Source organism: Canis lupus, chromosome 8, assembly GCF_011100685.1.
Source record: "Canis lupus familiaris isolate Mischka breed German Shepherd chromosome 8, alternate assembly UU_Cfam_GSD_1.0, whole genome shotgun sequence".
Taxonomy (NCBI): domain Eukaryota; kingdom Metazoa; phylum Chordata; class Mammalia; order Carnivora; family Canidae; genus Canis; species Canis lupus.
In genome coordinates, this window is record NC_049229.1 from 25,205,351 (window position 1) to 25,231,470 (window position 26,120).

Sequence of the window (26,120 nt, forward strand, 5' to 3'; positions counted from 1 at the left end):
GCTGCTCACACCCTCCATGCTTCCTGCTTACAGGGATACAGGCTAGTGCATTGCAAATGTTACCCTCCAGCCTCCACTGGGGACTGTGGCTTCATGGGTTGAGATGCAGGGGCTCTTAGGTTTAAAATTGGAAGAGCATTTCAAAAATTACCATTCATTCTACTTAATAAGAAGAAAAAGTCATTCGTACTACCAAACCTTTACCCTTCTGAAATAAAAGTGACCTTAATTTCTTTTAAAGTGGGAACCTGAGCCTCGCCTGGCATAGGGTTTGGGGTGGGGGATGGGGGTGGAGTGGAAAGTATAGGTGTGCTTCCATGCTGGATTTCTCTGCAATTCTAATTCCTCCAGAGACTACTACACCTTCTTAGGTTCATGACTTCAGGCTGTTGAGTATTTTAAACCAAAGGGAAAACTATTATTCTTTCCCACTCCCAAAAACATACCCTTAATATACAAAACATTTTTGATGTTTTCTTAATAACCTGAGACCTCTATGATGTGTCTCTGGGATAATAATATAGAACACTTTGCCGGTATTATTTTTACTTGTAACTATCATGTGTGTTTCTACTGCTTAAAAATATTTAAAGGTACTTCTGAATCATAAATTCATAATGTATTGGATTTTAAATTGTGTATAAAATCATCTATTGTATCTAGGAGGGCATATGCATTGTGGGAAAATTCTTAATATTCTTAACTCAGGATTAAGCCAAAAATCATGATTTTTTTTGGCATAATTCTTTTTTAAAACCACTCAAATGGGGCAGCCCCCTGTGGCCCAGCGGTTTAGCGCCGCCTTTGGCGGGGGTCGTGATCCTGGAGACCTGGAATCGAGTCCCACGTCAGGCTCCCTGCGTGGAGCCTGCTTCTCCCTCTACCTGTGTCTCTGCCTCTCTCTCTCTCTCTCTCTCTCTCTGTCTCTAGGAAAAAAATAAATAAATAAAATCTAAAAAAAATAAATAAAACCACTTAAAAGAGTTATGAGTAAGATTTTTTTTAAAAAGTGCTATACATTTAATGTATATAATTTGATAAGTTTGATTCATTTAGAATTTTTTTGTGACTTTCCTAAATTTATAGTCCTGTGGTTCTTAGAAAATATTTTTTTTCACTTGTGTTCTATGGCAGTTTCCAACATTGTTTTATTGTTGTGGATTTGGAGATTATGAAATTATCCCCCCCTCTAATGTACTGGAAGGAGTAGTCGAGTTAGAAAGTGTGTAACCATTAGGATATGGACAGATTTGGGCAAGAGTCCTCAATAAATGTTAAAAATGTTCACAAAAACTCAAAGAAACTTTATATTTTTCTCAGTATTTTTCTTAATTGCTTTAGCCTTTTTTTTTTAACAGTTTCTCATTTCTCATTTTAATTTCTTGAGTAAATTGGTTTCAGAAATATTTTCTTAATAATTTGCCATATGCATATTAGTATTATTTGTTATAGAAAGATTATTCAAATTTTTTCTCTTAAAGCAGAACAAGTGACTGGGCATAGATTCCTGTAATCCATATTTTTTATTCGATGGTCTAGACATAAAGTCCTTCAGGGTGTGTAGTGAATGCCCAAGCCTTTCCTGAGTTGAGAATTTTGCATTTGAATTACTGAGTCAGCTAGAAGATGTGTTGAATCAAAATTGAACACGATTACTTTCCATTGACTATATATCAACATATGCTCTTGTAAACCATTTACTCTAGCAAAGACTGCAATAAATTATATATAGAAGAAAAGTTTCTTATGTATTTATTTGGGATATTTTAGATAATAGTCATAGAATAGTTTAACTATTAACTATTGGAATTACTCCAGCAGTGTAATAAGGATCTTATTGTCATTGTTAAAAAAAAAAAAAAAAAAAAAAAAGGATACCCTTTTTAGGATGCTGCTTATACAGATGGTTTAAATTCAGCTATAAATCAGGAGGAAGTTTAAGAAGTCTATCTATATTGATGATATGTTATTAGACTTAGTATCACATAAGATATTACTCTTTTAATTTTTGTAAAATCACCACCAATAAGGAAGCATATTATTTCATGCATATGTGTCCACCTTGCACTCAGACTTAACCCCAAACCCAGATTTTGTTTGATACTTCTACATCTATCTCCCTTTACACCTTGCCTCCTTTTCAAAACTGCTGTTTTACCACTCCTGCGTCACTACTCTTTTTTTCATGTCTCTTCAGAAAATGGCAACTGTTGAAGCATGCTCTTATGTTGCTCCTTCAGTACAAAAGTTCTTTGTTAGAATTTTTTTTTTAAGATTTTATCCACCCACTCATGAGAGACACAAAGAGAGAGAGAGGCAGAGACACAGGCAGAGGGAGAAGCAGGCTCCATGCAGGGAGCCGAACGTGGGACTTGATCCTGGGTTTCCAGGATCATGCCGTGGGCCAAAGGCAGCGCTAAATCGCTGAACCACCTGGGCTGCCCTGTTAGAATGTTTTTGAAAATGGGAACCTGCTCAAACGATGTATTTGTTTGATTTTCATCAGTACTCTTATTTACACTTACAGGCCCTTTTTTTTCCTTCCTCACAGAAATTCTACGGTAGTATTTCAGAGGTTATTTTGTGAATTTGCTAAGCTAATCCACACACTTCATTTATAAAAGTGGTTTTCAATACTGGATAAACATTAAAAATATCTGTAGAGATTTGAAAAATAATTGTGTTTAAATCCTATTCCATAAATAGATTTTAATTAGTCTAAGGTGTTATAGAAGCATCCAGTTTTTTAAATAAACTAATCAGGTATATTATAGAGAGAATGATTTGTACCTCTACCCACCTCCCATCCTTGCCCCACACAAATTCATATGTTGAAACTCAATTCCTAGTGTGACCGTATTTGAAGGTGGGCACATTTGGAGGTGCTTATTTAGATCATGAGGGTAGAGCCCTTATAAATGAGACTCCTAACCTTATAAAAGGGACCCTAAGAAAAGACAGCCAACTGTGAATCAAGAAGCAGGTCCTCATTAGACACTGAAGTTGCTAGTGTCTTGATCTTGGAAACTTCAAAACTGTAAGAAATAAGTTTCTGTTGTTCATAGGCTAACCAGTCTATGATGTCATAATGTAGCATTTTGAATAGACTAAGATAAGGTGATTCTAATGTATCAATAAAGTTGAGAATCACAAGTAATATAAGGTATCAGAAAAAAGCACCTAATTAGGTCCTTTTTAAATTAATAATGTATCATTTAAAAATATGCCTTCTAAAATAATATGTAAAAGAATTACTATTCTATTTGCTACTGGAAGTTATGGCCATGATCGAATTGCTGATATTATACATAGTTTCCTATGTTAAGTATCAATAAGACCTGAATGAAATATATAAAACAATTGTTTTGGAGCATGGACCTTAGATTCATCCTGGGTTTCCCACTTAGGACATTTTTTAAAAAAGATTTTTATTTATTCATTCATGAGACACACACACACACACACAGAGAAAAAGAGAGAGAGAGAGAGAGAGGCAGAGACACAGGCAGAGGGAGAAGCAGGCTCCATGCAGGGAGCCCGAAGTGGGACTCGGTCCCGGGACTCCAGGATCATGCCCTGGGCTGAAGGCAGGTGCTAAACCGCTGAACCACCCAGGGATCCCCGACATTTTTCAAACATATCAGTGTAGGAAAATAAGGCCCAAAGAGACAATGACAATTTTTCTGGACAATGGAAACAGAGATGAGAATTCAGAACTACTAAGGCAACTGGAATTTGGGGGACAGGCATTAGAAAGGAACATTACAAAATAATGCAAAAGTTGCATCAAAATATTCTTTGGATCCTTGGAAAATTCCTAAGCTCTACATGTATAGGGTAAGAACAGCTGCTAGAAAGCTAAGAATGAAATGGAGTTTTGCAAGGTCACAGTGTTGGGGTAACACTACAGTTCTGACCCAGGCTGAAGTTTGGTAGCTATTCTAGATTTTAGTCAATATCTCAGAAAGTCCAAACCTCAAGAAAGGATCACAATGCTACAGAGACAGAACTAAATTAGGTCCAACCGAAGTAAGTCTGAAAAATATGTCAGCACAGATACAGAGGTAAACTTCATGGCTTAGAGAGACAGCAGAGCATCTTAGAGCAGAAATCAGTATTGAATATGCAAAGAAAGGATTCATTAGAACATTTGCAAATAGTTCTTCAGATAAACCACCACAAGAACAAAGAAATTTACTTAAGTGCACATAATTAGAGAGGCCTATCTATCTATAATCTATCTATGTGAGTATACATGTTCATATGTATACACAGACATATAGAAGTAGAGAGAGAGATAAAGTATTTTTCATCTATTTCATATGATAGTCAAAACCTGACCAGACAAAACTAATAATGGAAAGCTGATTTACAAATTTAAATTACAATTCTTATGTGTGATGAATAACGTAAGAAGAGATATATTTTATCCAAGAATGATTCTTTTTTTTTTCACTCTCCCCTGCTATTTTATTTATTTATTTATTTATTTTTATTATTTTTTTTTATTGGTGTTCAATTTACTAACATACAGAATAACACCCAGTGCCCGTCACCCATTCACTCCCACCCCCCGCCCTCCTCCCCTTCTACCACCCCTAGTTCGTTTCCCAGAGTTAGCAGTCTTTACGTTCTGTCTCCCTTTCTGATATTTCCCACCCATTTCTTCTCCCTTCCCTTATTATCCCTTTCACTATTATTTATATTCCCCAAATGAATGAGAACATATAATGTTTGTCCTTCTCCGACTGACTTACTTCACTCAGCATAATACCCTCCAGTTCCATCCACGTTGAAGCAAATGGTGGGTATTTGTCATTTCTAATAGCTGAGTAATATTCCATTGTATACATAAACCACATCTTCTTTATCCATTCATCTTTCGTTGGACAATGAAACGCCGGGACACCTGCACCCCGATGTTTCTAGCAGCCAAGAATGATTCTTGAAAAAATAAATTCATTTATATAAATTCATTCAAATGAATTCATTTTTACTAACTATAATTGCTTAAGAAGTAATTAAAAAAAACAAACAAGAAAGTTCACTCAGTTATTAAATTCCTGTTTTTCAGTTATTAAATTCCACATTAATAAGTTGCCTCCATATTGGTCTACTTAATATTTTAAGTTTATCAAAGACAAGAATGAAGAAAATAGCTACCATAGGAACAACTTACATTTTTAAAATCTATCTCAAATCACACCTAGTCATCTATACTGCATGTTTTCAAATCAGGCCCAAGTAGTATATTAAAATATAATTAGGTAATATATAATATACCATGTCTAACTTTCAAATTTTTACCAAATGAAAGCTTTATAAGGAGTTTGTATTGAAAAGTTTTGAGAGTTGAACATGAAATGATTGAACATTGTATCCATATTGATATTGGAAATAGAAATATGCTAAAAAGATCTGCACTTAATTTTCAAAAGCTTAAAATCTGGCATCACCTCATTGATCTTATGAAATTTTGGAAATTGTTTGCCCCTATGCTGTTTAATATATATATTTTGAATAGAAATAATACATTCCTACAGCAATGTATAATTTGGAAGGAGAAAAATAGGAGAAGGATGCAAGATATTTAAAATAAAAACTGAATGTGTTATATGTCACACATTTGATATATACATATATTTGTGTAGAGACATCCCTGGCTACCATCTTTTCATATATGGTTAGAGCCAAACTTACACTGTCTACTTATAACTCTATATGTAAAAAAATGGGAGCAAATAAAAATCCTGCCTTTCTATTACTAATGCCACTGTCAGATTTTAAAGTGATCATAGGGTTATAACTAATATATCCCTTTATAGCCAATATTCATCATTTGCTTTTAATAAAGTAACAAAATGTATCTCAGTTATTCAGATGCAGCTTCTAGAAATAGTGATACATTATTTTTATTTATTTATTTTTTTAGAGTGGGAGACAGAGAGAGAGAGAGGACAGGGGTGGGAGACAGGAGAGAGAGAGAGAAAGAAAGAGAGAGAAAAAGAGATTGAGAGAATCAAGCAGGCTCCATGACCAGTGGAGAGCCTGACTTGGGGCACAATTTTCACAGGACCCGGAGATTGTGACCTGAGCCAAAATCACGAGCCAGATGCTTAACCACCTGAATCACCCAAGCACCCCAGTGATACATTCTTTTCTGCAACTTTTTAAACTTTTCTTCAGAAAATTGCTATATATGCTGGGTCTATTTTCCATCTCTGTGTCCTAGCTCTGACCAAGATATACACCTCCATCTCTGGAGTTACAGGTCTGTGTTGACACAATCCTTAATTTCCTGCAAATGTGAATAAAAGTCATACTGTCTATCTTGAACATTAGACTCATATTTCCCATTACAAAATATTTATTAAACTGTACTCAATACTATATACTACACAATTAATTGTGAACATAGAGATTAAAAAAAGTATGTAAGATTCTTAAATTCTTCTGGGAAGAAATAGGTAGGGGAGGTGGGTAGTCCATCCCTACTTCAAGATAAAGACTGAGATGGGTAGAAATGGAGTTAATCACCATTGTAATTTTTCTAAGTGTACATTATCAAGGTAGATTTCTTTATACCCTACATAATAATAGGCATGCCTTTATTTTAAAATAGTCTGTGTTCTCACTAGGAGTTTGTTTTGAGATATATATATATATATATATATATATAGAGAGAGAGAGAGAGAGAGCGAGAGAGAGAGAGAGAGAGTCTGTGTGTGAATCGTTAAATCTATTACTATGGGCCTCTTTTCTGACCCTCAATTTTGTGGTTTAAGCTTTATAATTTAAAAATGCTTATTCTTTAGAAATTTGGGTCTATTACTCAGCTAATATTTAATGCTTTAATATATTTTTGAAAGACTTTTTCCACAAGCCTGCCTCCTCCTTCTTAGTTTTAGTTCTGTATCTTAACATAGTTTATTGCACAAGATGCCTATTTATGGATATTAACCTAATTTTTAAGTATCTACTTGTACTCTTCACTGACTAATTGGCTTTGGGCAGATTACATAACTCTGGTGAGACTATCTCCTTGTCTCTCAAGTGGTGGAACTGGATAAGAAAGCTAGGAAGTTCTTCTAGTTCTAGAGTTCAATGATTCTGTTTTCTTCTCATTTTTGGCCAGGCCAGACTCTTTTTAAAATTTTTTTAAAGTTTTCTACCTGAGTACACATCAGTCTCTTTAATCATTTAAATTGTTCTTCAGTGGATTTGCCCCAATATCTCTGCTTTACTTTGCCTGAGGTGTCTGACGTTGGCTGCAGAATTGTACATATGTTTGTTGATATCTAGGAGAGTGAGCTCTTAAATTGAGTCAGAGGCAACACAAAATAAATATTTTGATGGAAATTGTCACTATAAACTTGATACTGAGGATTTCTCATTACTAAAATTATGACTTCATTAGCATTTTCTCTTTCTTAAGTTCTTTTCTACCACTTAGATTTAGGGCCTATGAAACCTAAATAAGGATAAGATCTTCCCATCACTTCTATCTATATAATATGAATTTTACTTCCTCAGAAGATAATTCAATTTTAAAAAAATCCATCACAAGTAGCAAAACCCTTACCAAAAATTTTCTTCCAATACAAAAAAAATTGTCCTTTTATGATTTTTATTACTCATGTTTTTAGTGCATGGAAAATGCATTATGTTCTACTTATTTTAAATTAATTTAAAACTAAACACACAGTTTATTGGCTATATAGAATTAACTTGATCAGGAAGCAATACAAAATTTTGTTTTCCCTTTTTAAGAATTAAACAGAAAATATATGAGAGGAAAAAAAGATTACTTAAAGGGATCAAATGCCTATTAAAAACTGGAAATTAATATTAACATGATAAGATATTAAAGTAGGACCCAAGGCAAACCAGAAGAGAGTAGCATGATATATTCAAAGTGCTATTCTTCTCCAGCTAAGAGTACTCTATCCAGCAAAGCTATCATTTAGAATAGGAGACATCAAGAGTTTACTACACAAACAAAAACTGAAGGAGTTCATGACCACTAAACCATCCCTGCAAGAAATATAGCGAATACTTTGCAAAAGAGATACCAAAAGTGTCAAAGCCAAGAAAGGAAAAGAGAAATCTCCAGAAACAAAGATAAAACAAGTAATAAAAAGGCACTAAATACATTTCTATCAATAATTACTTTGAATGTAAATGGACTAATGTTCAAAAGACATGGGGTGTCAGAATGGATTAAAAAAGAGGACCCATTTATATGCTACAATTGACTCCTTTTAGACCTAAAGACACCTACAGATTGAAAGTGAGTAGTACTTTCAAAAGAAAGCTGGAGTAGCAATACTTGACAAACTAGACTTTAAAACAGAGATTGTAACAAGAGACAAAAAAGGGCTCTATCTCACAATAATGGGGACAGTCGAACAAGAAGGTATAACAATTTTAAATATGCACCCAAAATAAGAGAACCCAAATATATAAAACAACTACTAAGAATTAATTGAAAATAATACAATAATTTTAGTGGGCTTTTACACCCCACTTACAGCAATGGATAGATCATGTAAACAGAAGATCAACAAAGAAACAATGTCCTTAAATGACTCACTGGGCCAGATGGATTTAAGAGATATATTCAGAACATCCTATCCTAAAACAACAACAGAATACACCTTTTCAAGTGCACATGGGACATTCTCCAGAATAGATCACATACTAGGTCACAAATCAGCCCTCAACAAGTACAAAAAGACTGGAATCATACCATGCACCTTTTCTGACCACAATGCTATGAAAACAGAAGTCAATTATAAGAAAAAATTCGGAAAGACCACGAGTACTAGAGGCTAAACAACATGCTACTAAACAATGAGTGAGTCAGCCAGAAGATCCAAGAAGAAATTAAAAAAAAAAAATACATGAAAATAAAAACACAATGGCCCAAAACCTTTCAGATGCAGCAAAAATAGTCCTAAGAGGGAAATACATAGCAATAAAGGCAAATAAAATCTCAAATAAAGAACCTATCCTTACCTAGAGCAGCTAGAAAAAGAACAACAAACAAAGCCTACTGTCAGGAAAAGAAAGGAAATACTAAAGATTAGAGCAGAAATAAATAATCTAAAAACCCAACAGAATATCAATGAAACCAGGAGCTGGTTCTTTGTTAAAAATAATAAAATTTATAAAACTCTAGCCTGAGACTTATCAAAATGAAAAGAGAAAGACTCAAATTAAAAAAAAATCACAAATGAAAGATGAAAAATAACCAACCCCGCAGAAATACAAACAATTATAAGAGAATATTATGAAAAACTATATGCCAACGAAGTGGACAACCTGGAAGAAATGGATAAATTCCAGACACATATAAACTACCAAAACTGAAAAAGGAAGAAATAGAAAACTTGAGCAGACTGATAACCAGCAAAGAAATTGAACCAGTAACCAAAAAACTGCCAAAAAACAGAAGTCCTGGCCCAGATGCCTAAACAGGCAACTTCTACCAAACATTTAAAGAGGAATTAATACCTATTCATTTCAAATTATTCCAAAAAATAGAAAAAGAAGGAAACTTCCAAATTCATTCTGAGGCCAGCATTACCCTGATACAAAAACCAAATAGACTCCATTAAAAAAGAGAACCACAGGCTAATATACCTCATAAACACGGATTTAAATGGAAAATGTAAATCATGAAAATTATATATTGGTTGTAATAAACATGAGATCAATTTGATAGGAACCGCAAGTATGTGGAATTGAAGAAAAATATTTCATAACAATTGGGTAAGGCCATGTGATGTTTCTCACAATTACTAAATTACTAAACATCAAGATATTATAGTCAAAGAGGCAAAAAGTTAATATTCTAGACTTCATTGAAACTCTGGATTTAAACTTGAACATCATTCTTCTTAGGACATCTCTCTGAAGCTCATTGATAAACATTAAACAGAAAGTATGAATTTAACAATGCCTTTCTTCAGGGTTTATTGAAATTTTTGTTGTCCTGGAGATGTTACCATACTGTTAGGTAACCAGATTATTGGCCAAAATATATCTCAAACTTAACATATTAACACTAAAGTCCTATTATTTGCCAGCACATCCCTTTTCCCTCTTTTATCTAAACTGTCACAGTCTTCTTTATCTTGATAAATGAAAACACTGTACTCCAAATGTTCAGGCCAAAAACTTAGTATCATTCTCATCCTTATCTTTTTATCACATCCCCTCATCTGCTCCCTCAGAAAATCCTGTTGGCTCTACCTTCAAATTATGTCCTGTGTTCACCTGCTTCTCACATCTACCATTAATTTTTACACATACAATCAATACTTATCTAGTCTAGATAATAGTAATCTACACTAACTAGTCTCTCTACATACAACATTGACCTCCTCCCTCTCCAGCAAATGTGAATAAAAATTCATTCTAATACATACAACAACTCCTTGTGGCAGATGGTATTATTAGTTTTATGCCCAGTTTTCAGTTGATAAACTAGCGTACAGAGTTTAAGTAAGAGTGGGATGGCAAATACTATATGATTTCATTTACTTCTGGAATCTAAAAAAACAAAGCAAATGAATAAACAAACAAAAAGCAGAAGCAGGCTTATACAAGTTCAGAGAACAAACTGATGGTTACCAGAAGAAAGAGGAGGCTGGGAGGTTGGGCCAAATAGGTGAAGGGGAGTGAGAGATACAGGCTTCTGGTTATGAAATGAACAAGTCACAGAGATGAAATATACAGTATAGGGAATAGTCGATAATATTGTAATAGTCCTGGATGGTGACAGATAGACTTGTGGTGAGAATAGCATAACATAGAGTGATGTTGAAGCACTATATTGCATGGTGTAGACCAGAAACTAATGTAGCACTATGAGTCAACTACACTCATATAAAAAAATAAAGTTACAAAAAATAAATTGCTGGTAAGGGATCACACCACATAGTTTATAAGCAGAGCATGAACTCTTCATCATTACTGTGTATAGTTCTACAAAAAGATAAATATATCAATTCAGTCAATTCCATAAACCCTAACAGAGCAACTGCTATATATATTTGGTAGAGTGTGATTGGATACTGAAGGCTGTATGAGGCAGGTGGGAAGAATCAGGAACCTAATTTTAAGCCAGATTAATGATTTGGAAAATATAAAATATAAGAATGTTAAATGAAGCATTCTAGTTGCTGAACACCATATGATCTCTGATCTCACTTAATTTTAAGTTGACAAGTTGGATCACACAAAGCCGTCACTATACCAGATCTTTTAGGAAAAAAGAAAAATAATTGGAAATTCTGTTCACAATTAGAAATTGTGAACTATGAAGAACATTAAATGAGCTGAGGCAATTTAATCAAAAGAAAAGTGGATTAATATATCAGGTCATAACTTATCACACATTTTGGAAACTGGTGGGAAAATCATGCTGCAAATTCTTGGCACAGCCAGAGAGGATGACAGGTGTAGAAAGGAGATATTGTAAGGCATGACATGTAAGTAGCTGGGGGTCGATCAAAGGCAGGCCAGATACAAGCCGTGTAGACAGCTGGTTTAGGTGTTACTCAAGGTCAGGCTGGAGTCTGAGAAGATGGCTCATATCATGTGACAAAGGCCAGAGTTAAAGTAGCCAGAGTAGGATTCAAGCCTGGAACAGAATTACAGAGCTAACTACCTAAGACAGAAGGTACACTAAGTTAATCAGAAACATCTATTTTATTAGAAGTAAGGTTGTCACACCCTCTCCCACTACCACCCAAAGAGATGTTTACTGAATAGTTACTCTGTCACCATGTGATTTTCTAGCACTAAAGAATTATATGGAAAAGAAATGTAAAGTTATGAGATAGATTTTCCATAAAAATTTCAGAGTTGATTGATGCACACAGAATCCACAATAATCAAAATAAAACTTGATAGAGTGAAGCAATATCAGACTTAGGAAAGAAAGTACAAAATTTTAAAAAGAGCAACTCATTGTTGAAATCAGGATAAACACAATATTGAAGGTTAACTGGGAATTTAATCATGCTTATTTTGGAAAAGGGCTATCCAAAGACAAGAATGAAGAAGCACACCAGAGAAAAAAGTATGGAGCATGTTTGGCAAATTGGAGAAACTTTTCTCATATCTTGTAGGTAAGACAATAATTTCTTTTAGAAGCTTTGCTTATTTCTAGACAGAGCCCATTTGGAATCTAGTCTATCTTAGAATTCTCAGAACTATCTATCTTCAATCTCAGAACTTGTATTGGACTTAGAGGAAAGATATTTGTCATGACAAGCTGATGATTCTAAAAGAGCCACACCACTGGCCAAGAAGTGGAAATGGGAGCACTTCAATGAGGACCCAAAGGACTTGTGTTCTGTGTGAATTCTATCAAGCAGCATAGATAGAAGGGAACTGAGGATTTGGCAGTGAAAAGATGAAGTAGATGACATATCTTTTCCATTGCTGTAGAATGTACTAATTAGATCCTAGAAGCTTCTGCATCTGAGATACTTCTTTGATTTCTTTGATCCAGCAGAGGCTCTGAGTTTCCCACGTATGTCTAGAGCCTTCCTAATCACTATCGTCTTCAACTTCAGTGTCTTCTGTACTGCCATACTCAAGTATATTCATTTTTTGGAGCCACCAATTTTTTTATGATGCTGTGATGGTATCTTGGCCGTCTTAGGATGAAGCCTGCAACTACAATGTTAGTTCCTTGAGTGTTCTTGAAATCCTATTACTCCTCAGCCAAAGATAGACACCTAGGGTGGTGATGATGGGGCAGTGCTTTGAACTAGTGAGTTTATTATAGAGGTAGTGAAAGCAAACTTGTTTAACTGAAAACCCCACAAAGAGTTACTTGCTCTTCCTTTTCCAGTGTTCTTTCTTATTTATACCTGTGCGTGACTCTAAAGTGTTTGATAATTTAAGTAGTTGTAAAAAATACCTCTCATTTACTGTCTATGTAATATGTATATGGCAGGTAGTTTATCAACTAATTTACATATGTCTGTTGCTGTGATTTGAAATTTCTAAGCCAGAATTGTCATCATTTAGAGTAATTCTAGAAGATCCCACAAAATTAATATCAATATTTGCTGACAGGAAAATAAACATGCAGTTCAGTTGTTATCTCTCCTTTGGACATTATTTTTGAGCTTTTACAAATGAATAATGGCATCCCTCAAATACAGGAATAAATATGTTTCTATCCTTCTAATGATCATTTTACTGCTAAAATGAAAAAAATGATTTTGCTTCAAAACAAAGTTAATGGGAATTAAGTAAATATGCATTTGGATTCATCTTCTAAATAATAAGGCCTTCCCTTTTCAGTTGTGAGTTTGTTTCTGGAGTGACTTAAAGATCAGCCTTTAAATAGTCTTAATAGTTTTATTAATTGTGGGCATTTGTACATTCTGATTGCAAACAAGCTGTAATATTGCTTAATATATCATGTTTTTAAAGTGTTTGATTCATGTAATTTTAGAATTTCATCTTTATTATTATATTCCTGTTTGTTTTTAAAGGCTTTCCTTTATCTTCCATGCCAAGCCATTGTAATCCAGTTTCTGGATTTGACTTGAGCTTTTTAATTGGTGCTCTCAATAACTCATCCCATTCTCTTAACACTCTCACTTTCTCTAAGATAAATGAATAGAAGTTATTTTTAATCTAGATCTCTCTGCTTTGCATTGCTGGTGAATTTTTCTCTATGTGACAGTTTCAACTGAAATGTTTTCTGTAAAAGGGTATAATTTTTAGTCAGTATAAAAATTATCTTTTGCTTTCTACTCCATCCTTTATTTTTCTTTTGAAATGCAACTTATTTCAAATTTCAACACTTTTGTATACTTTTTGCTAAACAATGGTAGGGAAGAGTACATGCTTCATATTCTCTGTAGTTCTTACTCATAATTTTATAGAAGGAATAAAATTATAATTTAAGAAGAAAATGCCACCCAAAGATGATAAGAAAATCATTCTTTCAATAAAAATAAAAAAAAAATTAAAAAGGGATCCCTGGGTGGTGCAGTGGTTTAGCGCCTGCCTTTGGCTCAGGGCGCGATCCTGGAGACCCGGAACCCAATCCCACGTTGGGCTCCCAGTGCATGGAGCCTGCTTCTCCCTCTGCCTTGTCTCTCTCTCTCTCTCTCTCTCTCTCATAAATAAATAAAAATTAAAAAAAAGAAAATCATTCTTTCTTTAAAATATTTTATTTATTTATTTTAGGGAAAAAAGAGAGGAGGGGGCAAGTAGGAGGAGGAGCAGAGGGAGAGAGACAAACAGACTCTGAGCTGGGTGCAGAGTCCAACACAGGGCTCAACCTCATGACCTCGAGATCCTAACCTGAGCCGAAACCAAAAGTTTCGATCAACCAACTGAGCCACACGGGCTCCCCTATAAGAAAATTATTCTGTCATTTTATTAAATATATGATGACATTCTGATCTTTGGAGATTGCAAAATATGTGCAATTTTATCGGAAAGTCTGCATGTATTCCAATATATTTAAATATGAATCTATGTATACATGATTGCCCAGATAAATATGAATTCACATTTCATAGAAATGTGCTTATGTTCTTGATAGGAAGACCCAAAGGTGAGACCTGTGAATATTTCATAAATCATATATATACCTTTAAACACAGAAATAGGGAAAAGCTCAACATAAAGAATATGGTATAATGTTGGGTAAATAAATACCCTGTGTATATGCACATAGTTGTATTTATATATCATCTATTTGGAAAGAAGAATTCTGAGTTTGCTTTTGAGTAAATTGGGGATAAAGAAAAGAAATAATCACATTTATCTTAGGGTAAAACATAGGCTTATCTATGTTGCTTTAATCTATTGCTATAAACATGTTTCTTTTGACATTTAAAAAAGTTATAAAACATAAAGTACTGATAATGATTATTTATATATTTCACATTAATTGCATTTGTTTGGATGTCTCTAGTTGTTTTGCAGTAAGAATTATAAAATCTTAGTGGTTTTCTCATTGGGGCACCTGGGTGCCTCAGTAGGTTTAGCATTTTCAGGTCAGGTCAAGAGATCAAGCTGCTCATGGGCTTCACACTCAGTATGGAGTCTACTTAAGATTCTTTCTTCCTCTCTTTCCCTCTCTGCCCCTCCCCCTGCTCATATTCTCTCTCCTCTTTCTCAAATACATAAATCTTTTAACAAATAAGAAAAATAAAATCTCAGTGGTCTTCAAAACCAGAAGTATGTCCCTTTCCCACACTGTGTGTCTGCTACCCATTGTCCAGAATGGTGAAATAGTTTGGGGCCGCAGGATATAGTTTTCTAAGAAGAGAGCAAAGGAGTAATAGTCAATCAGATTATGTTTCTTAAAATTTCTAACAAGAAGTGACACGTATCACTTCTCATATTTCATTAAAGCACGTTAGTTTTTCACACCTGAGTTAAACACGGGCAGGATGAATACTTATCATCTGGGGCAGGACTGAAGATATGGACATTGAAGTAGGTTCTTCTCTCTGTTGCTTCCTTACCCTCTCAAATAAAATGGCTGATCCTCTAAGGCAACAAATGTACAGTAGATACATTATAGCCCCCATGCACATCCCCACTGATATACTTCGTTTCTAAAAAGTACAAAACAAAAAAGTACAAAACATGTATTAAGTGGGCTCACAGTGTGATTTAGGCTTATTGCATATGTTTAAGTGCAAAGTATATGTGGCACACTCTATGTTTACCATAAGTACATATAAAATTTCCATTTGCCTCCAATTTATTTAGCCAATTAATAAAAGGCTTTGCTTTAAAACTTTATTGATATTTTGGCATTGTTTAAAATGTTTATTTAGTCCTAAAGTATAACCATTGTTGTATAACAAAAGATGTCAAAATATACTGTTGTTCAGGTAAAATCAGAATGTGGTCAGAATACATGTACCACTCTTAATCATGTCTTGGATATTGCAGAATGTGGACAAAAAAAGAGATATATTTTATCCTGAGTAAAGCATATCCAAATTTATGGATAATCTGTGATATTGTTCCCTAATTTAACATTTCCCCTTCATGGATAATTTTATTCCTCTTAATATATTATACAACATGATGGCTTTTAAAATGTAATGCTTCAAAGTTTCAAAGGGCCATTTTATATCCTAATACTTATCGAGCACCGAAGCATGAAAAAGTCTCTGAATTTTTCTACAGTAAAGCTGCCATTATATCGAGGGGCAGTATAGGCACAGCAAAAACAATCACCTAAGAAGCAGAAATCTAACTCTGTAACCTAGCAATCTTCATATGCTATTAATAAATTCTTTGTTCAGGTAGAAATTTTATTTATCAATGCCTTAATTAGGTTTTTCTAAGTTTAGTACATAAAACTTCTATTGAAGTAAAGTTTAGATGGGACACCTGGGTAGCTTAGCGGTTCAGCGCATCTGCCTTCAGCCCACCGTGTGATCCTGGAGTCCTGAGATTGAGTCCCACATTGGGCTCCCTGCATGGGGCCTGCTTCTCTCTCTGCCTATGTCTCTGCCTCTGTCTCTATGTCTCTCATGAATAAATAAATAAAATATTTTCTAAAAATGAAGCAAAGGATAAAATGAAGCAAAGGATAGAATGATGCTTCCTTTTATTTTCTCCTGCTAAATGAAGTGATTGCTATAGCCAAGGAAATTTTTAGATACCTAGTGATACACAAAAATGGAGGGATATATTTAAAACTGGCTGTAAATAGATAATACATGATATAATGCCTCAGTAAAATAGGGAAAATGTACTATTATATGAAAAAGCACACATTCAAAGGCATATTATTATAAAAATGAATAAAATAGTTTGCCAGCACTTTTCAAGAAGGTGATAATCAGAATGAACATTGATAGGGAAGAGACAACCTGTGCTATTTGACATATTTTGTCAAATGATGGTAAAATCTGACCTTTAGTGGTCCATAGCTAAGTTCATCTCTCACTACCTAAACCTTGCATTTAACTGAGGAGTGCATAGGAAATATACCCTATAGGTAAATTCTAAGACTGACATGATACAAGAGAAGAATAACACACTTAAACAAATGAGTTTTTCTTATGTATGTTCAATAACTCTCTTGAGTGCCTTTGTGCCAGACTTTGGCCTAAGTGTACCATAGTGATCAAACAGACATGTGACCTGTTCTACATGGAGTGTACATCCTAGTGGGTTAACACTTATATAAAAAAAAACCAAGAAAACTGTAGGCCACTAAAATTAGTATTTGAAGTAAAAAGGAAACCTTCAGGGTTTCCAAATGTAATATAAAATAATGGGATAAGGGAGGAATGTTATTCTTACTATTTTTTGTTATTCACAAGATTGAAAAGATGGAGGAGAATCAACTGGATTGAAAAAAAATTTAATTAGACTCTTTCAATAATTATTACATTGATGGTAGTAATGCAAAACAGCACAATTGTGTATTCTTTCTTATATAATTATCAATTTAACTCATGACCTGACAATTCTACTTCTGGGTATCTACCCTAAAGGATAAAACTTATATCCTGACAAAAACTTGTGAGCAAATGTTTGTAGTAGCATTATTTTTAATAGTGCCAAACTGGAAACAGTCCAAATGCCTATCACCTGGAGAATTAAAAAAATAAAATATAAAATATTCAAATAATGATATATTCTTCAACAATAGAAAGGAAGAAACTACTGATAGTTGCTATAAGAATAAGCCTCAAGGCATTATGCTAAGTGAAAGAACCCAGGCACAAAAGACTTCATATTATATGATTCTGTTTTATTGGAAATGTCTAAGAAAAGTAAATCTGTAAGAAAACCTATAAAGAAAAGTAGATTAATGGTTGCCAGTACTGAAGATAGGAATGAGCACTGATTGCAAAAGGTCATAAGGGATATTTTGGGTTGATAGGTTTTAAAACTGTATTGTAATGATGGTAGCTTAGGTCTTTAAATTTATTAAAAAGCTATTGATTTTTCCACTTAAAATGGGTGAATTGTATAATATGTAGGCTATGCCTTATACGTTAATAAATTTGTTTTAAAAAGGAAGTAGGAACAAAAAGTAAGTCTACTTTTTAATTACATAATGCAATTAGCATAATATAGGATATTGAATATTTTCAAGTATAAAGATCCATAAAAACAATCTTGCAAGTAAGTATATTGTTGGTATAAAATTCAAATAACAAAGAAAATGCAAGCGGAGAATGCTGATGGACAATTTAATGAAAATTGTTTAAGTATTTAACTGGACGTTAAATAATGTATATTGCATTCAATTTATAAGATGTAATATTATTTTCTAAAAATTGGTAACCAAACACAAATTAATTACAGTACTTAATTTTCATTTTATCCTAGCTCTTTTAAATGCTTTAGTTGTAAGAAGTTAGGTTAATAACAGTAGAAAGAAAATGAAAGAAAGAAAGAAAATGTCAAGAAGAACTAATGATCACACATTGATTAAATAACAGTTGAGGATATGTTGCTACCTTTGCTAATAAATTAACATTTTTGTTAAACTGCTTTACTTTTACATTTTGCCCACCTAGAAAATATCACAAACTGTGAGCCTTTCAAAGTCATTCAATGTAAGTCACTCTTCTAGTTTGTACTAGTAGTAGAAAGTCCCAATCTCGTGGTCATTAAAGGTAATAATTACACTGCTTGCAATACTGGTCATATAGAATGTTTACTTACTGAGTACCTACTAGGTGCCAATCAGAAAGCTCAGTGCTTTATATGAAATTATTCACTTAACTCTTAAATAACATCTTTGGGAGGTCAGTGAAGAAATCAGAAAAATGAGGATCAAATATCTTAAGTAATTCGCTCTGGTCCCACAGTTAGGAAATCTAAATTTAAATATTCAAACTCAAGTGTATTTGACTCTAAAACCTGAATTTCTAGATAACAGACTTAATGACATCTACTTCCTGTTGAAATCAGTATTCCTCTGAATTAGTTAAGGTCTCAAATAATCAACATCCCCATTTTAGAAAAAGAGGTACTAAGGTAGATAAGCACTGGAGTGTTTGTGCCATATTCGTGTTATATACGATTCATACAAAAGAATAAATGTGATATCTGAGTACATTATGAAGCATAAGGATAAATTCAATTACAAAATATACTCAATTAAGGGGCAGCCCGGGTGGCTCAGTGGTTTAGCGCCGTCTTCAGCCCAGGGCCTGATCCAGGAGACCCAAGATCAAGTCCCACATCAGGCTCCCTGCATGGAGTGTGTGTGTGTGTGTGTGTGTGTGTGTGTGTGTGTGTGTGTGATGAATAAATAAATAAAATCTTTAAAAAATATATATATATATATATATATATACTCAGTTAAGAAGTAAAAAACTAATAACACCTGAAGATACCTCCTATATGCTTCTCCCTTAGCCTCTACCTTTGTATCTTTCTCTTCACTTTTAAAATGTTAATTCTTTTTGACTGAACTTTATTATAATGTTACAAGACAGTATGTATTGTATTCTGCAACTTCTTTTTAAAACTGAACTGTCCAGGGTGCCTGGATGGCTCAGTAGGCTAAGTATCTGCCTTTTGCCCAGGTCAAGATCCAGGGGCCTGGAATCAAGTCCCGCATTGGGCTCCTTGCTCAATAAGGAGTCTACTCCTCCCTCTCCCTGTGCCCTTCCCCCCTTCTTGTGCGCTCTCTCCTATACTTTCTCTCTTTCTCTGATGTAAATAAATAAAATCTTAAAAAAAAAAAGAATTATTTTCTATTTCTATTCCCTCTTCTGTTAAATAATTGATCTTATTTTATCTATTTTTTCTTTTGGGGTATTTTCTTCATATTGATATTTGATTTACTTATGAACTTATGAATTTTGAATATCTATTATATTAGTTAAATATTTTCTTCTTTGTAGATTGATGCTTTACGTTCTTTATAATACTTTCTCAGCAAATTATCTTTTTTTATTTTTTTAAAGATTTATTTGAGAGAGAGGGAGTACATAAACAGGGAAAGGGGCAAAGGGGGATGGAGAGAGAGAATCCTCAAGTAGACTCCCTGCTGAGTGGGTAGTCCACCATGGGGCTCGATTCCAGGACCCAGAAAGCTGAAATCAAGAGACAACTGCTTAACTGACTGAGCCACCCAGGTGCCTCAAGCATTTTTAAAATTAAATGTATTAATATTTTCTCCTATGATTTCCACTTTTATGGATTGTTTAGAAAATCTCTAATTATTATAGATAATATGTCTTGTATTTTCTTCCTAAGGATTTTAAACTTAACTGTAGGTCTCGTTTTATTTTAAACATGTTAAGCATATAATATATTGTTCAAGTCAGGTTATACTTTTTGCAACATTTTACTATGAAAACATATAACATTAAGAAACGTTGAAAAAAGTTTTATAGTTAACATCCATATACAGCATATATCCACCACCTAAATACTATCATCATTATTATTTTATTTTGCTTTATCATTTATCTATCCATTAATTATTCCTTTATTCATCTATCAAACCATCTTATTTTTTAATGAATTTCAAATGGTTCAGGTATCAGTACACATTTTCTTAAATAACTTCACCATGAGTACCATTAACTAGAATTTAATATTTGTTCACAGGTTTTTTTCCTTTGAGTTAAAATTGACTTGCAATGACATACAATGAAATTAGTATATAAAAGTATTTTAGTATATTAAATAATTTGGTGACACTTGACAAGTGCATATACCTATGTAATAAAAAAAAAACTTTTTTTTTGAGAGAGAGAGAGAGAGAGAGAGAGAGAAAATGTGCAACTTGGTTGGGGCAGAGAGAGAGAGAATCTTAAGCAGACTCCATGCTCAGCATGGATCCAGATACAGGGCTTGATCTCTTGAGCCTGAGATTATGAACTGGGCTGAAATCAACAATCAAGACACTTAACTGACTGAGCCACCCAGGCACCCTATAAAAAATACTTTTAAGATGTACAATACAGAAGCACCTGGGTGGCTCTGTGGTTGAGCATCTGCCTTCAGCTCTGGTCATGATCCCAGGGTTCTGGGATCAAGTCCCACATTGGGGTCCCTGTAAGGAGCCTGCTTTTCCCTCTGTCTATGTCTCTACCTCTCATGAATAAATAAATACTATCTTTTAAAAAAAGATATACAATATAAACCACATCCCAGAAAATCTTCTCTTGCCTCTTTCTTGTCAATCTCTACTCCTAACATCATGGAACAACCACCATTCTGATTTTTTCTACCATATATTAGTGTTATCTGCTCTGGAAATTTATATGAATGGATTATACAGTGTGGAGCCTTTAGTGTCTAGCGTTTTTTGCTCAGCATAGTACTTTTGAAATTCATCCTATATTGCATAAATCAATAATATTCTATATTTTATTGCTGAATAAAATTTCATTGCATGAATATATCATAATTTATTTAACCATTCACTTAGTTATATCCATGTGGGCAATTCTAGTTTTTCAATATTGTGATTAATCTCCTAAAACCATGTCTTCTAGTAGACAAGTTTTTACTTCTTTTGAGTAAATATCCTGGTGTAGAATTTCTGTGCTTTAGGAAGGGTGAATAGTTAGTTTTATATAAAAGTATGAAACATTTTCCCACAGTGGTTGTACCATATTGTGTACTCACCATGAATATCTGAAAAGTTCTGGTTACTCCACATGATTATATTAGATCTTGAAATTAAGTAATGTAAATCCTCTTCTTTTTCAGGATGATTTTGAATATTATAAGTCCGTTGAATTTCCATATAAATTTTAAGATCAGTTTGACAGTTTCTGCAAATATGCCTGCTGGCATTGAGATTGTGATTGCACTGAATGTAGAAATCAGTTTAAGGTGGATTGAAATAATAATAAAATTGAATTTTCTGATTCATAAAATTTGTATATCTCACAATTTATTTGAGTCTTTAATTTTATCAGTAATATTTTGTTGTTTTTAGTGTACAGGATTTTATGAATGTTTTGGGGTTTGATACTATTATATTGGAACTGTTTTAACTTTCATTTTGCAATTTTTATTGCCAGTATATAAAATTATAATTGATTTTTGTATCTACTAATATTTCAAAAGTGCTGTATTACTACACAAAGTTGTTTTGTAGACTCCCTAGGATTTTCTATGTAAGCAATCATATCAGTTGCAAAACAAAACAATTTTGATGCTTATTATTTCTTTTACCTGATTCATTGTAAGGCCAAATATAAGTGAGATAAGTGAGCGTAGGCATCTTTGCTCTTTCTCATTTTTAAACAGCTTATTGAAGTATAGTTTATAAAGAACTGCATATATTTGATGTGTACAATTTTATGGTTTTGTACATATGTTAATATATATGCTACCATTACCGCAATCAAGGTAACAGATCTATCCAACATCTTCCAAAGTTTTCTGTGTGCCCCCCCCTCAAGATCTTTCTTTTTAAATACTTAATGTGAGACTTACTCTCTTAAATTTTGAAGTGCACAATACCATATTGCTAATTATGGACACTCTGTTATATAACAGATCTCTAGAACTTATATTTTATGCATAAACTAAAACTGTATACCATTGAATAAAAACTGACCACTTCACTCACCCCGCAGACCCTGGCAACTGTTATTATATTTTTTGCAACTTTGAGTTTGACTATTTTATATGCTTCATGTAAGTGGAATCATACAGTATTTGTCTTTCTGTGATTGGCTTATTTCACATAGCATGATGTCCTCCAGGTTCATCTGGGTTGTCACAAATGGTAGAATTTCCTCTTTTTAAAGGCTGAATAATATTCCATCATATGTGTATATATGCCGCATTTTCTTCATGCATTCATCTGTTGATGGAAATATGTTTTTCCACATTATGGCTATAGTGAATAATGCTGCAATGAACATGGTTATCCAGATATCTCTTTAAGATATAGTTTCAGTTCTTTTGGATGAATGCTTTGAAGTGAGATTGCTGATCATATGGTAGTATTATGTATAATTTTTTGAGAACACTTCATATGATTTTTCATAGTTACTACACCGTTTTTCATTCTTATCAACAGTGTGAAACATTTTCAATTCTCCACCTTCTCACCGACACTTGTTATATTTAGCTTTAAAAAAAAATAGTCATCCTAACAGGTATGAGGTGATGTCTTATTATAGTTTTTATTTCCATTTCCCTGTTGATTATTGATGTTGAGCATCTTTTCATATACCTTTTGATTATTTGTATGCCTTCTTTGGAGAAATGCCTATTCAGTTCCTTTGTCCATTTTTAAATTGGTTAATAAATTAATTTTTTGTTATTGAGTAATAGTAGTTTCTTATATATTTCTGATATTAACCCCTTATCAGGTATATGATTTACAAGTGTTTTCACCAAGGACATGAAAAACTTGTATGCTGAAAACTACAAAACACTGATGGAAGAAATTATAGAAGACACAAACAAATGGAAAGACATGCCATGTTTGTGGATTAGGAGATTTAATATTGTTAAAATGTCCATACTACCCAAAGCAACCTACAGATTCAATGCAATATTATCAAAACCCACTAGTGTTTTGGAAAGAAGTAGTGAAAACGATCCTAAAATGTATACAGAACCACAGAAGACCTCAAATACTCAAAACCATCTTGAGAAATAAGACCAAAGCTGGAGGCATCACATTTCTTGATTTCAGAATATATTACAAAGCTACAGTAAGTAAAACAGTATGTTGCTAGCATAAATATAGACATATAGATCAGTGGAACTGAATTGAGAGCCTAGAAATCTACTCACATTTATTTGGTCAACTGATTTTCTTTTTTTTCTTTTTAATAAATGGCAATTGTACAAACACTTTAAAAATTATTTATTCATGAGAGACACACACAGAGAGAGAGAGAGAGGCAGAGAGACAGGCAGAGGCAGAAGCAGGGTCCATGCAGGGAGCCAGATGTAGGACTCGATACTGGTTCTCCAGGATCATGTCCTGCGTTGAAAGCAGGCGCTAAACCACTGAGCCACCCAGGCATCTCAGGTCAACTGATTTTCAACAAGGAGGCCAAGAATACAAAATGAGGAAAGTATCATCTCTCCAACAAATGCTGTTGGGAAAACTAGATATCCACATGCAAAAGAATGAATTTTTTTTACACGTACATTGGATAAAAGCTTTATGGCATTGGTCTCCACAGTGATTTCAGGGATATGACTCCAAAACTATAGTCAATAAAAGCATAAATAAATAAGTAGAATTATAACAAGCGAACAAACTCTTGCACGATAAAAAAAATCAACAGAGGTTTAAAGCAATCTGTGGAAGTTAGTGAACATAATTTTGATAACTATGAAAGATAAGTGAAAGAAAATAAACACAGAGATAAGAAGAAAAAGACCAGGCTGTCTGCTTCTCCCCCTTCGACAGACAACTGCAACTTCTGGTACAGTACTAGCTGTATCCCTGAGACACAATGGAGAAGGTAAAAGTAAATGAATTTGGCCATATTCAGTGCCTGGTCACCAGGGCTGGTTTTAACTCTGGCCAAGCGGAAATTTTTGCCATCAATGACACTTGTTTGACCTCATGTACATGGTCTACATGTTCCAGTATGATTCCACCCACAGCAAATTCCATGGCATAGTCAAGGCTGAGAACAAGAAACCTGTCATTAATGGAAAGCCCATCTCCATCCTCCAGAAGTGGGATCCTGCCAATATCAAATGAGTATGTGGTGGAATCCACTGAAATCTTCACCACTATGGAGAAGGCTGGAGCTTACTTGAAAGGTGGGGCCAAGGGAGTCATTATCTCTGCCCCTTTTGCTGATTCCCCCATGTTTGTGATGTATGTGAACCATGAAAAGTATGACAATACCTTCAAGATTGTCAGCAATGTCTACTGCACCACCAACTGCTTGGTCCTTCTGGCCAAGGTCATCCATGACAACTGAGCATCTTGGAGAGGCTCATGATGACTGTCCATGCCATCACTGCCACCTAGAAGACCATGGACAGCCCCTCTAGAAAGTGTAGCATGATGGCCCTGGGACAGTCCAGAACATCATCCCTGCTTCTACTGGCACTGCCAAGACTATAAGCAAGGTCATCTCTGAGCTGAATGAGAAGCTCACTGTCATGCCTTTAGTATTCTCCCTCTGCCCCCAAAGTGTCAGTCTTGGATCTGACCTACCACCCAGAGAAAGCTACCAAATAAGATGACATCAAGAAAATGGTAAAGCAGGTATCTGAGGGCCCTCTGAAAGGCATCCTGGGCTGCACTGAGGACCATGTTGCATCATGTGACTTCAAAGTGACACCCACTCTCCCATCTTTGATGCTGGGGCTGCATTGCCCTCAATGACCTCTTTGTCAAGCTCATTAGGAAATGTCATTGTTATGACAATGAATTTGGCTGCAGCAACTGGGTGGTGAACCTTACTGTCTGCATGGCCAGGAGAAAGAAACCCCTGGACTACCAGCCACAGCGAGAGCAAGAAGAAGACAGAGACCCTTAGCTGCTGAAGAGTCTTTGCCCCAACTCATTATCCCTCAACACATTGAAGGGCTTGGGGAGCCCTCCCTTGTCATATATCATCAATAAAGTACACTGTACCCAGCCAAAAAGAGAAGAAAAGGAGCAGTACACAACACTACTATAAGTGAACACTAGTAGACACAATTAAAGAGCTACAGGACTGAATCATATCTGGCATCTACTAAAGAGGCAGATTGCTTTTGAAGTTTGAACATTCCACTATGCCTGAACAGAAGTGTAGTAACATAATGTTACTACATATCTTTTACCTAAATAAGATTATCTACCAAAAACAACAACAACACAAAGTGGAGTTAAGCCAAAAACTGCTATGTCCCTCATCCAAATACAATTATTTATATATCAGCAATTGGCTAGAGAGCAGTGAAATATTGCATTAAAATTTGTTAAACACAAAAATTGAAAGCAACTGTATCTTATTCTATATAATTTAAAAAATTATAGGCTCCAAGTAAGCTACTTTTGATAAGTAACAAGATGGTGCTTTACAAAATAATAGTGCATGAAAAGAAAAATTTCAAGAGTTAAGAATTGTGGAAACAGGAAAAATAAATTTCATAGGTAAGAGAAAATAGAAGTTTTTCTTAAAAGCCACAGA

The 26,120-nt window shown here is 34.2% G+C and overlaps 1 pseudogene; it reads left to right on the top strand.

Annotated features, from left to right (window-relative positions):
• Nucleotides 1–8,394: 8,394 nt before the first annotated feature.
• The window catches only part of LOC100684974, a 62,829-nt pseudogene continuing 45,103 nt past the window's right edge, over nucleotides 8,395–26,120 (top strand).